Genomic DNA, 18,267 nt, shown 5'->3' on the forward strand with positions numbered 1-18,267 from the left:
CTTCAACCTGCAGACAGTTGCTGATCAAGCGGATGACTGACTCTGATAAAGAGGCTGACAGACTATGATCACGTGGCTGTGTAGGGGCTGATTCGCGGCTGAGCAGGCGCTGATCGGGCAGCTGAGAAGGCAATGATCCAGCAGCTGACAGGCACTGATGAAGCGGCTGGCAGGTGCTGTTTAATCGGCTTACAGGTGCTGATCAAGCAGCTGACAGGTGCTTATCAACTGGTTGACAGGTGCTAATCAAGCGGCTGACAGTTGCTGATCAACTGGCTGACAGTTGCTAATGAAGCAGCAGACAGGTGTTGATCAACATGCTGACAGGTGCTAATCAACTGGCTGACAGGTGCTAATCAAGCGGCTGATAGGCGCTGATCAAGCTGCTGACAGGTGCTGATTAAGCGGCTGACAGGGGCTAATCAACTGGCTGACAGGTGCTAATTTAGCGGCTGATAGGCGCTGATCAAGCGGCTAACAGGTGCCGATCAACTGGCTGACAGGTACTGATCAAGTGGCTGATAGGCCCTGATCAAGTTGCTGACAGATGCTTCTCAAGTGGCTGACAGGGGCTTATCGCGTGGATGCGTATGCGTTTATCAATCAGCTGAGTGGGCACTGGTCAAGGGGCTGACAGGCACTGATCTAGTGGTTGTCCAGGCGCTGAATGACCATCAGAGCAGGAAATGATCAAGCCGCTGACAGGAACTGATCAGCCGCCTGAGGGTCACTGATCCTGTGGCTGAGTAGGCTCTGATTACGCAGCTAAGCGGGCACTGATCAAGCTGTTGAGAGTTGCTGATATATTGGCTGACAGGTGCTGATGAAGCGGTTGAGTAGGCGCTGATCGCGCAGCTGATTAGGCGATGATCAAGCGGCTGACAGGTGCTGATAAAGTCGTTGACAGGTGCTGATCAAGCGACTGATAGTCGCTGATAAAGTGGCTGACAGTACTTCTCAAGTGTCTGTCAGGCGCACATCGCACGGCTGAGTAGGCGCTGATCGCCGGGCTGAGTAGACACAGATCAAGCGGCTGAGGCGATGATCCTGCAGCTGAGTAAATGATGATCGCGTGGCTGATTAGGTGCTGGTCAAGAGGCTGACACGCGTTTATCAAGCTGCTGACAGGTGCTGATCAACCGGCTGAGAGTCACTGATCACGTGGCTGAGTAGGATCTGATCACGCAGAAAATTGGTCGCTGATCAAGCAGTTGACAGGTGCTGATATATGGGCTGACAGGTACTGATGAAGCGGTTGAGTAGGCGCTGATCGCGCAGCTGATTAGGTGATGGTAAAGCGGCTGACAGGCGCTGATCAAGCAACTGACAGGTGCTGATAAAGTCGTTGACAGATGTTGATCTAGCAGCTGATAATCGATGATCAAGGGGCTGACAGGCGCTGATCAAGCGGCTGAAAGGTGCTGATAAAGTCGTTGGCAGATGCTGATCTAGCGGCTGATGATCTCTGATCAAGCGGCTGACAGTACTTCGCATTCGGCTCTCAGGCACATATTGCACAGCTGATTACGCACTGATCGCGGGGCTCAGTAGGCACAGATCATGCAGCTGGGGCGATGAACACCTGGCTCAGTAAATACTGAGAGTGAATCTAATTAGGTGTTGATCAAGTGGTTTATAGGTGCTTGTCAAGCAGCTGACAGGTGCTGATTGCGCCGCTCAATAGGCGCTGATCGAGGGCGTGAACATGCGCTGATCAAGCGTTTGACAGTCTCTGATCAAGCGGCAGGCAGACTATGAACACGCGGCTGTGTAGGGGCTGATTCGAGGCTCAGTAGACATTGATCGTGCAGCTGAGAAGGCACTGATCAAGGGCTGACAGGCATTGATGAAGCGGCTGGCAGGCGCTGTTTAAGCGGCTTACAGGTGCTGATCAAGCAGCTGACAGGTGCTGATCAACTGGCTGACAGGTGCTAATCCAGCGGCTGACAGTTGCTGATCAACTGCCTGACAGTTGCTAATGAAGCGGCTGACAGGTGTTGATCAACATGCTGACAGGTGCTAATCAAGCAGCTGGTAGGTGCTGATAAATCTGCTGACAGGTGCTGATCAAGCGGCTGACAGGTGCTGATCAACTGGCTGACAGGTTCTGATCAAGCGGCTGATTAGGCGCTGATCGTGCAGCTGGTAAGGCGATGATCAAGCGGCTAACAGGTGCTGATCAAGTGGTTGATAGTCGTTGATCAAGTGGCTGTCAGGCACAGATCGCATGACTGAGTAGGCGCTGGTCATGGGGCTTAGTAGGCAAAGATCAAGAGGCTGAGGCGATGATCGCGCGGCTGAGTAAATGATCATCGCTTGGCAGATTAGGTGCTGATCAAGAGGCTGACACGTGTTCATCAAGCTGCTGACAGGTACTGATCAAGTGGCTGGCAAGTGCTGATCAAGTGGCTGATAGGCGCTGATTAAGGGGCTGACAGGTGCTGATCAACTGGCTGATAGGTACTATTCAAGTGGCTGATAGGCCATGATCAAGCTTCTCACAGTTGCTTGTCAAGCGGCTGAGAGTCACTTATTGCACAGCTGCGTAGGCGCTTTTCAAACAGTTGAGTGGGCACTGGTCAAGTGGCTGACAGGCACTGATGAAGTGGTTGACCAGGCGCTGAATGACCAGAAGAGCAGGAAATGATCAAGCGGCTGACAGGCACTGATCAACCGGCTGAGGGTCACTGATCACATGGCTGAGTAGGATCTGATCACACAGCAAAGTGGTCGCTGATCAAGCAGTTGACAGGTGCTGATATAGTGGCTGACAGGTGCTGAAAAGTGGATGACAGGTCCTGATCAAGAGGTTGAGTAGGCGCTGATCGCGCAGCTGATTAGGCGATGATCAAGCGGCTGACAGTACTTCTCAATCGGCTTTCAGGTACATATCGCACAGCTGAGTAGGCACTGATCGCGGGGCTGAGTAGCCACAGATCATGCGGCTGAGGCGAAGATCGCATGGCTCAGTAAATATTGATAGCAAAGCTAATTAGGTGTTGATCAAGTGGTGTATAGGTGCTTGTCAAGCGGCTGACAGGTGCTGATCGTGCCGCTCAGTAGGCGCTGATGGAGGGGGTGATTAGGCGCTGATCAAGCGGCTGACAGCCTCTGATCAAGCGGCTGACAGACTATGATCACGCTGCTGTGTAGGGGCTGATTCACGGCTGAGTAGGCATTGATCGTGCAGCTGAGAAGGCACTGATCAAGCGGCTGGCAGGCGCTGTTTAAGCAGCTTACAGGTGCTGATCAAGCAGCTGACAGGTGCTGATCAACTGGCTGACAATTGCTAATGAAGCGGCTGACAGCCGCTGATCAACTGGCTGACAGTTGCTAATGAAGTGGCTGAAGGGTGTGGATACATGCTGACAGGTGCTAATCAAGCAGCTGATAGGTGCTGATAAAGCTGCTGACAGGTGCTGATCAAGCCGCTGACAGGTGCTGATTAAGGGGCTGGCAGGTGCTGATCAACTGGCTGTCTGGTACTGATCAAGCGGCTGAGTAGGCGATAATCATGCAGCTGATTATGTAATGATAAAGAGGCTAACAGGCGCTGATCAAGCGGCTGACAGGTGATGATTAAGTGGTTGACAGTTGCTGATCAAGCTGCTGACAAGTGCTGATTAAGCTGCTGACAGACGCTGATCAAGCGGCTGACAGGTGCTGATAAAGTCGTTGACAGATGTTGATCTAGCGGCTGATAATCGCAGATCAAGCGGTTGACAGTACTTCTCAATCAGCTCTCAGGCACATATTGCATGGCTGAGTAGGCAATGATCTTGGGGCTGAGTAGGCACAGATCATGGTGCACAGGCACAGCTGAGGTGATGATCGCATGGCTCAGTAAATACTGATAGCGAAGCTAATTAGGTGTTGATCTAGTGGTTTATAGGTGCTTGTCAAGCCGCTGACAGGTGCTGATCGTTCCGCTCAATAGGCGCTGATCGAGGGGGTGATTAGGCGCTGATCAAGCTTCTGACAGTCTCAGATCAAGCGGCCGTCAGACTATGATCACGTGGCTGTGTAGGGGCTGATTCGCGGCTGAGTAGGCATTGATCGCGCAGCTGAGAAGGCACTGATCAAGTGGCTGGTAGGCGCTGCTTAAGCGGCTCACAGGTGCTGATCAAGTGGCTGACAGTTGCTAATGAAGCGGCTGGCAGCTGCTGATCAACTGGCTGACAGTTACTAATGAAGCGGCTGACAGGTGTTGATCAACATGCTGACAGGTGCTAATAAAGCAGTTGACAGTTGCTGATAAAGCTGCCTACTGTTGCTGATCAAGCTGCTGACAGGTGCTGATTAAGCGGTGACAGGTGCTAATCAACTGGCTGACAGGTGCTAATCAAGCGGCCGATAGGCGCTGATCAAGCGGCTAACAGGTGCTGATCAACTGGCTGAGAATTGTTAATTAAGCAGCTGATAGGCGCTGATCAAGGGGCTGACAGGTGCTGATCAACTGGCTGAAAGGTGCTAATCAAGCAGCTGACAGTTGATGATCAACTGGTTCACAGTTGCTAATGAAGCGGCTGGCAGGAGTTGATCAGCATGCTGACAGGTGCTAATCAAGCAGCTGATAGGTGCTGATAAAGCTGCTGACAGGTGCCGATCAACTGTCTGACAGGTTCTGATCATGCGGAGAAGTAGGCGCTGATCGTGCAGCTAATAAGGCGATGATCAAGCGGCTAACAGCTGCTGATCCAGTGGCTTACAGGCGCTGATCAACTGGCTGAGAGGTGCTGATCAACTGGCTGACTGGTACTGATCAAGCGGCTGAGTAGGCGCTGATCATGCAGCTGATTAGGCGATGATAAAGCGGCTAACAGGCGCTGACCAAGCGTCTGACAGGTGATGATAAAGTGGTTGACAGGTGCTGATCAAGCGGCTGATAGTCGTTGATCAAGTGGCTGTCAGGCACAGATACCATGGCTGAGTAGGCGCTGGTCGTGTGGTTGAGTAAGCACAGATCAAGAGGCTGAGGTGATGATTGGGCGGCTGAATAAATGAACATCGTGTGGCTGATTAGGGGCTGATCAGGAGGCTGACACGCGTTTATAAAGCGGTTGACAGGCGTTGATCAAGCGGCTGACAGGTGCTGATAAAGTCGTTGACAGATTTTGATCTAGCGGCTGATAATCGCTGATCAAGCGGGTGACAGGCGCTGATAAAGTCGTTGACAGATGCTGATCTAGCCGCTGATAATCGCTAATCAAGCGGCTGACAGTACTTCTCAATCGGCTGTCAGGCACATATCGCACGGCTGAGTAGGCACTGATCGCGGGGCTGATTAGGCACAGATCATGCGGCTGAGGCGAGGATCGCATGGCACAGTAAATACTGATAGCGAAGCTAATTAGGTGTTGATCAAGTGGTGTATAGGTGCTTGTCAAGCGGCTGACAGGTGCTGATCGCGCCGCTCAATAGGCGCTGATGGAAGGGGTGATTAGGCGCTGATCAAGCGTCTGACAGTCTCTGATCAGCAGCTGGCAGGAGCTGTTTAAGCGGCTTACAGGTGCTGATCAAGCAGCTGACAGGTGCTGATCGCGCCACTCAATAGGCGCTGATCGAGGTGTGATTAGGCACTGATCAAGCGTCTGACAGTCTCTGATCAAGCGGCTGACAGACTATGATCAGGCGGGTGTGTAGGGGCTGTTTCGTGGCTCAGCAGGCATTGATCGCGCAGCTGAGAAGGCACTGATCAAGCGGTTGGCAGGCGCTGTTTAAGCGGCTTACAGGTGTTGATCAAGCAGCTGACAGGTGCTGATCAACTGGCTGACAGTTGCTAATGAAGTGGCTGACAGGTTATGATCAACATGCTGACAGGTGCTAATCAAGCAGCTGATAGGTGCTGATCAAGCTGCTGACAGGTGCTGATCAAGCTGCTGACAGGTGCTGATTAAGCGGCTGACAGGTGCTAATCAACTGGCTACAGGTGTTAATCAAGCGGCTGATGGGCGCTGATCAAACGGCTAACAGGTGCTGATCAACTGTCTGAGAAGTGTTAATTAAGCAGCTGATAGGCGCTGATCAAGCTGCTGAAAGGTGCTGATCAAGCGGCTGACAGCTGCTGATCCAGTGGCTTACGGGTGGTGATCAACTGACTGACAGGTGCTGATCAAGAGGCTAACAGGTGCTGATCAACTGGCTGAGAATTGTTAATTAAGCAGCTGATAGGCGCTGATTAAGCTGCTGAAAGGTGCTGATCAAGCGGCTGACAGGTGCTGGTCCAATGGCTTACAGGTGGTGATCAACTGGCTGAGAGGAGATAATCAAGCAGCTGATAGGTGCTGATAAAGCTGCTGACAGGTGCTGATCAACTGGCTGACAGGTTCTGATCAAGTAGCTGAGTAGGCGCTGATAGAGCAGCTGGTAAGGCAATGATTAAGCGGCTAACAGGCGCTGATCCAGTGGCTTACAGGCTCTGGTCAACTGGCTGAGAGGTGCTGATCAACTGGCTGACAGGTGCTAATCAAGCAGCTTATAGGCGGTGATCAAGTTGCTGACAGGTGCTGATCAACTGGCTGACTGGTACTGATCAAGCGGCTGAGTAGTCGATGATCATGCACATGATTATGTGATGATAAAGCGGCTAACAGGCGCTGATCAAGCGGCTGACAGGTGATCATAAAGTGGATGACAGGTGCTGATGAAGCGGCTGATAGTCGTTGATCAAGTGGCTGTCAGGTGCAGATCCCATGGCTGAGTAGGCGCTGGTCGTGGGTCTGAGTAGTCACAGATCAAGAGGCTGAGGCGATGTTCGTGTGGCTGAGTAAATGATCATCGCGTGGCTGATTAGGTGCTGATCAAGAGGCTGACACGCGTTTTTCAAGCTGCTGACAGGTGCTGATCAAGTGGCTGACAGGTGCTGATCAAGCGGCTGATAGGCGCTGATGAATGGGCTGACAGGTGCTGATCAACTGGCTGACAGGTACTTCTCAAGCGGCTGACAGGCACTGATCGGGCGGCTGAGTAGGCATTGATTGCGGGGCTCAGTAGGCGCAGATCAACTGGGTGAGAGATGCAATTCGTGCTGCTGAGTAGGCACTCTTCAACCTGCTGACAGGTGCTGATCAAGCGGATGACCAACTCTTATAAAGAGGCTGACAGACTATGATCATGTGGCTGTGGAGGGGCTGATTCGCGGCTGAGTAGGCGCTGATTGCGCAGCTGAGAAGGCAATGATCCAGCAGCTGACATGCACTGATGAAGCGGCTGGCAGGTGCTGTTTAATCGGCTTACAGGTACTGATCAAGCAGCTGACAGTTGCTGATCAACTTACTGACAATTGCTAATGAAGCGCCTGACAGGTGTTGATCAACATGCTGACAGGTGCTAATCAAGCAGCTGATAGGTGCTGATAAAGCTGCTGACAGGTGCTGATCAAGCGGTTGACAGGTTTTGATACAGCGGCTAACAGGTGCTGATAATGTGGCTGACAGTTAATGATCAAGCTGCTTATAGGGGCTGCCCTAGCACCTGACAGTTGCTGATAAAGTGGCTGACATGTGCTGATAAAGTGGCTGACAGTTACTGATCAAGTGGCTGAGTAGGCGCTGATTGCCCGCCTGATTAGGCACTGATCAAGCGGCTGACAGGCGCTGATCAAGCCGCTGACAGGTGCTTGATTAGCAGCTGGCAAGCCCTGATCAGGCGTCTTATTAGGCGCTAATCGTGAGGACGACAGACGCTGATCATCCGGCTGACAGGCGCTTATCAATCGGCTTACACACTCTGATCGAACAGCTGAGTAGGCGATGATGAAGCCGCTGAGTTGGCGCTGATGAAGTGGCTGAGTAGGTGCTCATTGCCCAGTTGAGTAGGCGCTGTTCAACCGGCTAACAAGTTCTGATCGAGCAGCTGACAGACAAGGATCACGCGGTTGTGTAGCCACTGATTCACGGCTGAGAATGCGCTGATGCGCGGCTGAGAAGGCAATGATCAAAAAGCTGAAAGTCACTGATCAAGTGGCTGGCAGGTGCTGTTCAAGCGGCTGAAAGGTGCTGATCAAGCGTCTGACAGGTGCTGATCAACTGACTGACAAGTGCTGATCAACTGGCTGACAGGTGCTAATGAAGTGGCTGACAGGTGCTGATCAACTGGCTGACAGGTGCTAATCAAGTGGCTGATAGGCCCTGATCAAGTTGCTGACAGATGCTTCTCAAGTGGCTGACAGGCGCTTATCGCGTGGATGCGTATGCGTTTATCAATCGGCTGAGTGGGCACTGGTCAAGGGGCTGACAGGCACTGATCAAGTGGTTGACCAGGCGCTGAATGACCAGCAGAGCAGGAAATGATCAAGCCGCTGACAGGCGCTGATCAGCCGGCTGAGGGTCACTGATCCTGTGGCTGAGTAGGCTCTGATTACGCAGCTAAGCGGGCACTGATAAAGATGTTGAGAGTTGCTGATATATTGGCTGACAGGTGCTCATAAAGTGGCTGACAGGTACTGATCAAGCTGCTGACACGCGTTTATCAAGCTGCTGACAGGTGCTGATCAAGTGGCTGCCAGGTACTTCTCAAGCGGCTGACAGGCACTGATCAAGTGGATGACCAGGAGCTGAATGACCAGCAGAGCAGGAAATGATCAAGTGGCTGACTGGTGCTGATCAACTGCCTGACAGGTTCTGATCAAGCGGCTGAGTAGGCGCTGATCGTGCAGCTGATAAGGCGATGATCAAGCGGCTAACAGGCACTGATCCAGTGGCTTACAGGTGCTGATCAACCGGCTGAGAGGTGCTGATCAACTTGCTGACACGTGCTAATCAAGCCGGTGATAGGCGCTGATCAAGCTGCTGACAGGTGCTGATCAACTGGCTGACTGGTACTGATCAAGCAGCTGAGTAGGTGCTGATCACGCAGCTGATTATGTGATGATAAAGCGGCTGACAGGCGCCGATCAAGCAGGTGACAGGTGCTGATAAAGTCGTTGACAGATGTTGATCTAGCGGCTGATAATCGCTGATCAAGTGGCTGACAGGTGCTGATCAAGCGGCTGAAAGGTGCTGATAAAGTGGTTGACAGGTGCTGATCAAGCGGCTGATAGTCGTTGATCAAGTGGCTGTAAGGCACAGATCGCATGGCTGAGTAGGCGCTGGTCGTGGCGCTGAGTAGGCACAGATCAAGAGGCTGAGGCGATGTTCGCGCGGCTGAGTAAATGATCGTCGCTTGGCTGATTAGGTGCTGATCAAGAGGCTGAAACGCGTTTATCAAGCTGCAGACAGGTGCTGATCAAGAGGCTGACAGGCGCTGATCAAGCAACTGACAGGTGCTGATAAAGTCGTTGACAGATGTTGATCTAGCGGCTGATAATCGCTGATCAAGCGGCTGACAGGTCCTGATCAAGCAGCTGAAAGGTGCTGATAAAGTCGTTGGCAGATGCTGATCAAGCGGCTGACAGTACTTCGCATTCGGCTGTCAGGCACATATCCCACGGCTGATTAGGCACTGACTGTGGGGCTGAGTAGGCACACATCATGCAGCTGAGGCAATGATCACATGGCTCACTAAATACTGATAGTGAATCTAATTATTTGTTGATCAAGTGGTTTATAGGTGCTAGTCAAGCAGCTGACAGGTGCTGATTGCGCCGCTCAATAGGCGCTGATCGAGGGGGTGATTAGGCGCTGATCAAGCGTCTGACAGTCTCTGATCAATGGGCAGACAGACTATGATCACGCGGCTGTGTAGGGGCTGATTCGCGGCTCAGTAGGCATTGATCGCGCAGCTGAGAAAGAACTGATCAAGCGGCTGACAGGCACTGATGAAGCGGCTGGCAGGTGCTGTTTAAGCGGCTTACAGGTGCTGATCAAGCAGCTGACAGGTGTTGATCAACTGGCTGACAGGTGCTAACCCAGCGGCTGACAGTGGCTGATCAACTGGCTGAGATTTGCTAATGAAGCAGCTGACAGGAGTTGATCAACATGCTGACAGGTGCTAATCAAGCAGCTGATAGGTGCTGATAAAGCTGCTGACAGGTGCTGATCAAGCTGTTGACAGGGCTAATCAACTGGCTGAGAGGTGCTAATCAAACGGCTGACAGGTGCTGATCTAGTGGCTGACAGTTGCTAATGAAGCGGCTGACAGCCGCTGATCAACTGGCTGACAGTTGCTAATGAAGCGGCTGACAGGTGTTGATCAACATGCTGACAGGGGCTAATCAAGCAGCTGATAGGTGCTGATCAAATTGCTGACAGGTGCTGATCAGGCTGCTGACAGGTGCTGATTAAGCGGCTGACAGGTGCGAATCAAGCGGCTGATAGGCACTGATCAAGCGGCTAACAGGTGCTGATCAACTGGCTGAGAAGTGTTAATTAAGCAGCTGATAGGCGCTGATCAAGCTGCTGAAAGGTGCTGATCAAGCCGCTGACAGGTGCTGAGTAGGCACTCTTCAACCTGATGACAGGTGCTGATCAAGCGGATGACTGACTCTGATAAAGAGGCTGACAGACTATGATCACGCAGATGTGTAGGGGATGATTCGCGGCTGAGTAGGCGCTGATCACGCAGCTGAGAAGGCAATGATCAAGCAGCTGACAGGCACTGATGAAGCGGCTGGCAGGCGCTGTTTAAGCGGCTTACAGGTGCTGATCAAGCAGCTGACAGGTGCTGATCAACTGGCTGACAGGTGCTAATCAAGTGGCTGACAGTTGCTAATGAAGCGGCTAACACGTGTTGATCAACATGCTGACAGGTGCTAATCAAGCAGCTGATAGGTGCTGATAAAGCTGCTGACAGGTGCTGATCAAGCGGCTGGCAGGTGCTGATCAACTGGCTGACAGGTTCTGATCAAGCGGTTGAGTAGTCGGTGATTGTGCAGCTGATAACGCGATGATCAAACAGCTAACAGGCAATAATCCAGTGTCTTACACGTGCTGATCAACTGGTGAGAGGTGCTGATCAACTGGCTGACAGGTTCTAATCAAGCGGCTTATAGGCGCTGATCAAGCTGCTGACAGGTGCTGATCAACTGGCTGACTGGTATTGATCAAGCGGCTGCCAGGTGATGATAAAGTGGTTGACAGGTGCTGATCAAGAGGCTGATAGTCGTTGATCAAGTGGCTGTCAGACGCAGATCGCATGGCTGAGTAGGCGCTGCTCGTGGGGCTCATTAGGCACAGATCAAGAGGCTGAAGTGATGATCGCGCACCTGAGTAAATGATCATCTCGTGGCTGATTAGGTGATGATCAAGAGGCTGACACGCGTTTATCAAGCTGTTGACAGGTGCTGATCAAGTGGCTGACAGGTACTTGTCAAGCGGCTGACAAGCACTGATTGGGAGGCTGTGTAGGAACTGACTGCGGGGCTGAGTAGGCACAGATCAACTGGCTGAAAGATGCTATTCGCGCGGATGAGTCGGTGCTTTTCAATTGGCTGAGAGGAAAGTGGTCAAGCGCTGATCAAGCTGCTGACAGGTGTTTAACAAGCGGCTGACAATTGCTGATCACCTGGCTGGCAGGGGCTAATCAAGCCACTGATAGGCGCTGATCAAGCGGCTGACAGTTGCTGGTCAACTGGCTGACAGGTGCTAATCAAGCGGCTGATACGCACTCATCAAGCGACTGACAGGTGCTGATCAAGCGGCTGATAGGTGCTGATCAAAGGGCTGACAAGTGTCGATCAACTGGCTGACAGGTACTATTCAAGTGGCTGATAGGCCCTGATCAAGCTTCTGACAGGTGCTTGTCAAGCGGCTGAGAGGCACTTATCGCGCGGCTGCGTAGGCGCTTTTCAATCAGCTGAGTGGGCACTGGTCAAGTGGCTGACAGGCACTGATGAAGTGGTTGACCAGGCGCTGAATGACCAGCAGAGCAGAAAATGATCAAGCGACTGACAGTCGCTGTTCAAAAGGCTGAGGGTCACGGATCAAGTGGCTCAGTAGGATCTGATCACCCAGCAAAGTGGTCGCTCATCAAGCAGTTGACAGGTGCTGATAGAGTGGCTGACAGGTGCTGATAAAGTGGCTGACAGGTACTGATCAAGCCGTTGAGTAGGCGCTGATCGCGCAGCTGATTAGGCGATGATCAAGCGGCTAACAGGTGCTGATAAAGTCGTTGACAGATGTTGATCTAGCGGCTAATAATCGCTGATCAAGGGGCTGACAGGCGCTGATTAAGCGGCTAAAAGTTGCTGATAAATCTTTGACAGATGTTGATCTGGCTGCTGATAATCGCTGATCAAGCGGCTGACAGTACTTCTCAATCCGCTGTCAGGCACATATCGCACGGCTGAGTAGGCACTGATCGCGGGGTTGAGTAGGCACAGATCATGCGGCTGAGGCGATGATCGCATGGCTCAGTAAATACTGATAGCGAAGCTAATTAGGTGTTGATCAAGTGGTGTATAGGAGATTTTCAACCGGTTGACAGGTTCTGATCGCGCCACTGAATAGGCGCTGATCGAGGGGGTGATTAGGCGCTGATCAAGCGTCTGACACTCTCTGATCAAGCGGCCGACAGACTATGATCACGCGGCAGTGTAGGCGCTGTTTCGCGGCTGAGTAGGCATTGATCGCGCAGCTGAGAAGGCACTGATCAAGCGGCTGGCAGGCGCTGTTTAAGCGGCTTACAGGTGCTGATCAAGCAGCTGACAGGTGCTGATCAACTGGCTGACAGGTACTAATGAAGCGGCTGATAGGTGTTAATCAACATGCTGACAGGTGCTAATCAAGCATCTGATAGGTGCTGATAAAGCTGCTGACAGGTGCTGATCAAGCGGCTGACAGGTGCCGATCAACTGGCTGACAGGTTCTGATCAAGCAGCTGAGTAGGCGCTGATCGTGCAGCTGATAAGGCGATGATCAAGCGGCTAACAGGTGCTGATCCAGTGGCTTACAGGTCCTGATGGACTGGCTGAGAGGTGCTGATCAACTGGCTGTCTGGTGTAATCAAGCAGCTGATAGGCGCTGATCAAGCTGCTGACAGGTGCTGATCAACTGGCTGACTGGTACTGATCAAGCAGCTGAGTAGGCGCTAATCATGCAGCTGATTAGGTAATGGTAAAGCGGCTATCATGCGCTGATCAAGAGGCTGACAAGTGATGATAAAGTGGTTGACAGTTGCTGATCAAGCTGCTGACATGTGCTGATTAAGCGGCTGACAGGCGCTGATCAAGCAGCTGAAAGGTGCTGATAAATTCGTTGACAGATGCTGATCTAGCGGCTGATAATCGCTGATCAAGAGGCTGACAGTACTTCTCAATCGGCTGTCAGGCACATATCGCACGGCTGAGTAGGCACTGATCGCGGGGCTGAGTAGGCACAGATCATGCAGCTGAGGCGATGATCGCATGGCTCAGTAAGTACTGAGAGCGAAGCTAATTAGGTGTTGATCAAGTGGTTTATAGGTGCTTGTCAAGCGGCTGACAGGTGCTGATTGTGCCGCTCAATAGGCGCTGATCGAGGGGGTGATTAGGCGCTGAACCAGCATCTGATGGTCTCTGATCAAGCGGCTGACAGACTATGATCACGCGGCTGTGTAGGGGCTGATTCGCGGATGAGTAGTCATTGATCGTGCACCTGAGAAGCACTGATCAAGCGGCTGGCAGGCGCTGTTTAAGCGGCTTACAGGTGCTGATCAAGCAGCTGACAGGTGCTGATCAACTGGCTGACAGGTACTAATGAAGCGGCTGATAGGTGTTAATCAACATGCTGACAGGTGCTAATCAAGCATCTGATAGGTGCTGATAAAGCTGCTGACAGATGCTGATCAAGCTGCTGACAGGTGCTGATTAAGCGGCTGACAGGTGCTAATCAACTGGCTGAGAAGTGTTAATTAAGCAGAAGATAGGCGCTGATGAAGCTGCTGAAAGGTGCTGATCAAGCGGCTGACAGGTGCTGATCCATTGGCTTACAGGTGGTGATCAACTGGCTGAGAGGTGCTGATCAACTGGCTGACAGGTACTTCTCAAGCGGCTGACAGGCACTGATCAGGCGGCTGAGGAGGCGCTGATTGGGTGCTCACTAGGCGCAGATCAACTGGCTGAGAGATGCAATTCACGCGGCTGAGTAGGCACTCTTCATCCTGCTGAGAGTTGCTGATCAAGCAGATGTCCGACTCTGATAAAGAGGCTGAGAGACTATGATCACGCGGCTCTGTAGATGCTGATTCGTGGCTGAGTAGGCGCTGATCGCGCAGCTGAGAAGGCACTGATCAAGCGGCTGGCAGGCGCTGTTTAAGCGGCTTACAGGTGCTGATCAAGCAGCTGACAGGTGCTGATCAACTGGTTGACAGGTGCTAATCCAGCGGCTGACAGTTGCTGATCAACTGGATGACAGTTGCTAATGAAGCGGCTGACAGCTGCTGATCAACTGGCTGACAGGTGCTGACCAACTGGGTGACAGGTGCTAATTAAGCAGCTGATAAGGGCTGATCAAACTGCTGACAGGTGCTGATCAACTGGCTGACAGGTGCTGATCAAGCAGCTGACTGGTGATGATCAACTGGCTGACAGGTGCTAATCAAGCTGCAGACAGGTGCTGATCAACTGGCTGACAAGTGCTAATCAAGCAGCTGATATGCACTGATCAAGCTGCTGTCAGGTGCTGATTAAGAGGCTGACATGTGCTGATTAACTGGCTGATAGGTGCTGATCAACTGGCTGACAGGTGCTAATCAAGCAGCTGATAGGCACTGATCAAGCTGCTGAGAGGTGCTTGTCAGCGGCTGACAGGCGCTTATCCCGCGGTTGGGTAGGCGCTTTTCAAACTGGGCAAGCGGCTGACAGGCACTGATCAAGAGGTTGACCATGCCCCAAATGACTGCCAGAGCAGGAAATGATCAAGCGGCTGAGAGGCGCTGATCAACCGGCTGAGGGTCACTAAAGCGTTGCTGAGTAGTCTCTGATCACCCAGCAAAGTGGGCGCTGATCAAGCCGTTGACAGGTGCTGATATAGTGGCTGACAGGTGCTGATAAAGTGGCTGACAGGCGCTGATCCAGAGGCTGACAGGTGCTGATCAACTGGCTGACAGGTGCTAATCAAGCGGCTGATAGGTGCTGATCAAGCGGTTGACAGGTGCTGATAAAGTGGCTGACAGGTACTGATCAAGCTGCTGATAGGCGATGACCAAGTGACGGACAGGTGCTGATAAAGTGGCTGATAGGTGCTGATAAAGTGGCTGGCAGGTACTGATAATTCTGCTGATAGGCGCCGACCAAGCGACTGACAGGTGCTGATAAAGTGGCTGACAGGTACTGATCAAGCGACTGAGTAGGTGCTGATCGCACGGCTGATCAGGCACTGATCAAGCGGCTGACAGGTGCTTGTCAAGCATCTGGCAGGGGTTGAACACGCGTCTTAGTAGGCGCTGATCGTGAGGCTGACATGCGCTTATCCAGCAGCTGACAGACTCTAATAGAGCGGCTGAGTAGGCGCTGATGAAGCCGCTGAGTAGGCGATGCTCCTGTGGCTGAGTAGGCGCTAATGAAGTGGCTGAGTAGGTGCTGATTTCTCAGTTGAGCAGGCGCTGTTCAACCGGCTGACAGGTTCTGATCAAGCGGCTGAGAGGTGCTGACCAACTGGCTGACAGGTGCTAATCAAGCAGCTGATAGGCACTGATCAAGCAGCTGACAGGTGCTGATCAAGTGGCTGACAGTTGCTAATCAAGCAACTGATAGGCGCTGATCAAACTGCTGTCAGGTGCTGATCAACTGGCTGACAGTTGCTAATCAAGCAACTGATAGGCGCTGATCAAGCTGCTGACAGGTGCTTGTCAAGTGGCTGACAGGCGCTTATCACACCGCTGGGAAGGCGCTTTTCAAACGGCTGAGTGGGCAAAGTTCAAGTGGCTGGCAGGTACTGATGAAGTGGTTGACCAGGCGCTGAATGACCAGCAGTGCAGGAAATGATCAAGCGGCTCACAGGCACTGATCAACCGGCTGAGGGTCACTGATTATGTGGCTGAGTAGGCTCTGAGCACGCAGCAAGGTGGGCGCTGATCAAGCGGTTGACAGTTGCTGATAAAATCATTGACAGGTGCTGATCAAGTGGCTGATAGTCGCTGATCAAGGGGCTGATAGTACTTCTCAAACGGCTGTCAGGCGCAGATCCCATGGCTTAGTAGGCACTGATCGCGGGGCTGAGTAGGCTCAGATCAAGCAGCTAAGTCGCTGATTGTGCAGCTGATTAGGCGATGATCAATCGGCTGACATGCGATGATCAAGGGGCTGACAGGATCTGATAAAGTCGTTGACAGGTGCTGATCAAGCGGCAGATAGTTGCTAATCTAGCGGCTGACAGTACTTCTCAAGTGGCTGTCAGGCAGAGATCGCACAGTTGAGTAGGCGCTGATCAAGGATGTGATTAGGTGCTGATCAAGCGGCTGACAGGCTCTGATCAAGTGGCGGACAGACTATGATCACACGGCTGTGTAGGCGCTGATTCGCAGATGAGTAGGTGCTGAGAAGGCAGTGATCAAGAAGCTGTCAGGCACTGATCAAGCGGCTGGCAGGCACTATTCAAGCCGCTGACAGGTGCTGATCAAGGGGCTGACAGGTGCTGATCAATTGGCTGACAGGTGCTAATCAAGCGGCTGATAGGCCCTGATGAAGCTGCTGACAGGTGCTGATCAAGCGGCTGACAGGTACTGATCAACTGGCTGAAAGGTGCTAATCAAGCAGCTGATAGGCGTTAATTAAGCTGCTGAGAGGTGCTGATCAAACAGCTTACAGTTGTTAATCAAGCAGCTGATAGGCGCAGATCAAGCTGCTGACAGGTGCTGATCAAGCGGCCGACAGTTGCTGATCAAATGGCTGACAGGTGCTAATCAAGCGGCTGATAGGTGCTGATGAAGCTGCTGACAGGTGCTGATCAAGTGGCTGACAGGTGCTGATCAATTGGCTGACAGGTGCTAATCAAGCGGCTGATAGGCCCTGATGAAGCTGCTGACAGGTGCTGATCAAGCGGCTGACAGGTACTGATCAACTGGCTGACAAGTGCTAATCAAGCAGCTGATAGGCGTTAATTAAAGTGCTGACAGGTGCTGATCAAGCGGCCGACAGTTGCTGATCAAATGGCTGACAGGTGCTAATCAAGCGGCTGATAGGCGCTGATGAAGCTGCTGACAGGTGCTGATCAAGTGGCTGACAGGTGCTGATCAACTGGCTGACAGGTGCTAAATAAGCAGCTGATAGGCACTGATCAAGCTCTGACAGATGCTGATCAAGCGGCAGACAGGTGCCGATCAACTGGCTGACAGGTGCTAATGAAGCGGCTGACAGATGCTGATCAACTGGCTGACAGGTGCTGATCAACATGCTGACAGGTACTTATCAAGTGGCAAATGGGCCCTGATCAACCTGCTGACAGGTGCTTGTCAAGACGCTGACAGTTGCTTATCGCTCAGCTGCGTAGGCGCTTTTCAATTGACTGAGTGGGCAGTGGTCAAGTTGCTGACAGGCACTGATCAAGTGGTTGACCAGGCGCTGAATGACAAGCAGAGCTGGAAATGATCAAGCAGCTGAGAGGCTCTGATCAACCGGCTGAGGGCCACTGAACGTGTGGCAGATTAGGCTCTGATCACGCAGCAAGTTGGGCGCTGATCAAGCCGCTGACAGGCGCTGATCAAGCGGCTGACAGGTTCTCATAAAGTCGTTGACAGGTGCTGATCAAGCGGCTGACAGTCACTGATCAAGCGGCTGACAGTACTTCTCAAGCGGCAGTCAGGCGCAGATGGCAAGGCTGAGTAGGCGCTGATCGCGGGGCTGAGTAGGCAGATCAAGCGGCTGAGGTGATGATCACGTGGCTGAGTAAATGATAATTGCGTGGCTGATTAGGTGCTGATCAAGCGGCTGACAGGTGCTGATCAAGTGGCTGACAGGTACTGATCAAGCTGCTGATAGGCACTGACCAAGTGACTGACATGTGCTGATATAGTGGCTGACAGGTACTGATAAAGCGGCTGAGTAGGCACTGATCCCGCAGCTGATTAGGCGATGATCAAGCGGCTGACAGGCACTGATCAAGCGGCTGAGAGGTGCTGATAAAGTCGTTGACAGATGCTGATCTAGCGGCTGATAATCGCTGATCAAGTGGCTGACAGTACTTCTCAATCGGCTGTCAGGCGCATATCGCACGGCTGAGTAGGCACTTATCACGGGGCTGAGTAGGCACAGATCAAGCGGTTGAGGCGATTATCGCACGGCTCAGTAAATACAGATAGCACAGCTAATTAGGTGTTGATCAAGTGGTTTATAGGTGCTTGTCAAGCGGCTGACAGGTGCTGATCTCGCTGCTCAATAGGCGCTGATCGAGGGGGTGATTAGGTGCTGATCAA

Source organism: Bubalus kerabau, unplaced genomic scaffold, assembly GCF_029407905.1.
Source record: "Bubalus kerabau isolate K-KA32 ecotype Philippines breed swamp buffalo unplaced genomic scaffold, PCC_UOA_SB_1v2 scaffold_25, whole genome shotgun sequence".
Taxonomy (NCBI): Eukaryota; Metazoa; Chordata; class Mammalia; order Artiodactyla; family Bovidae; genus Bubalus; species Bubalus kerabau.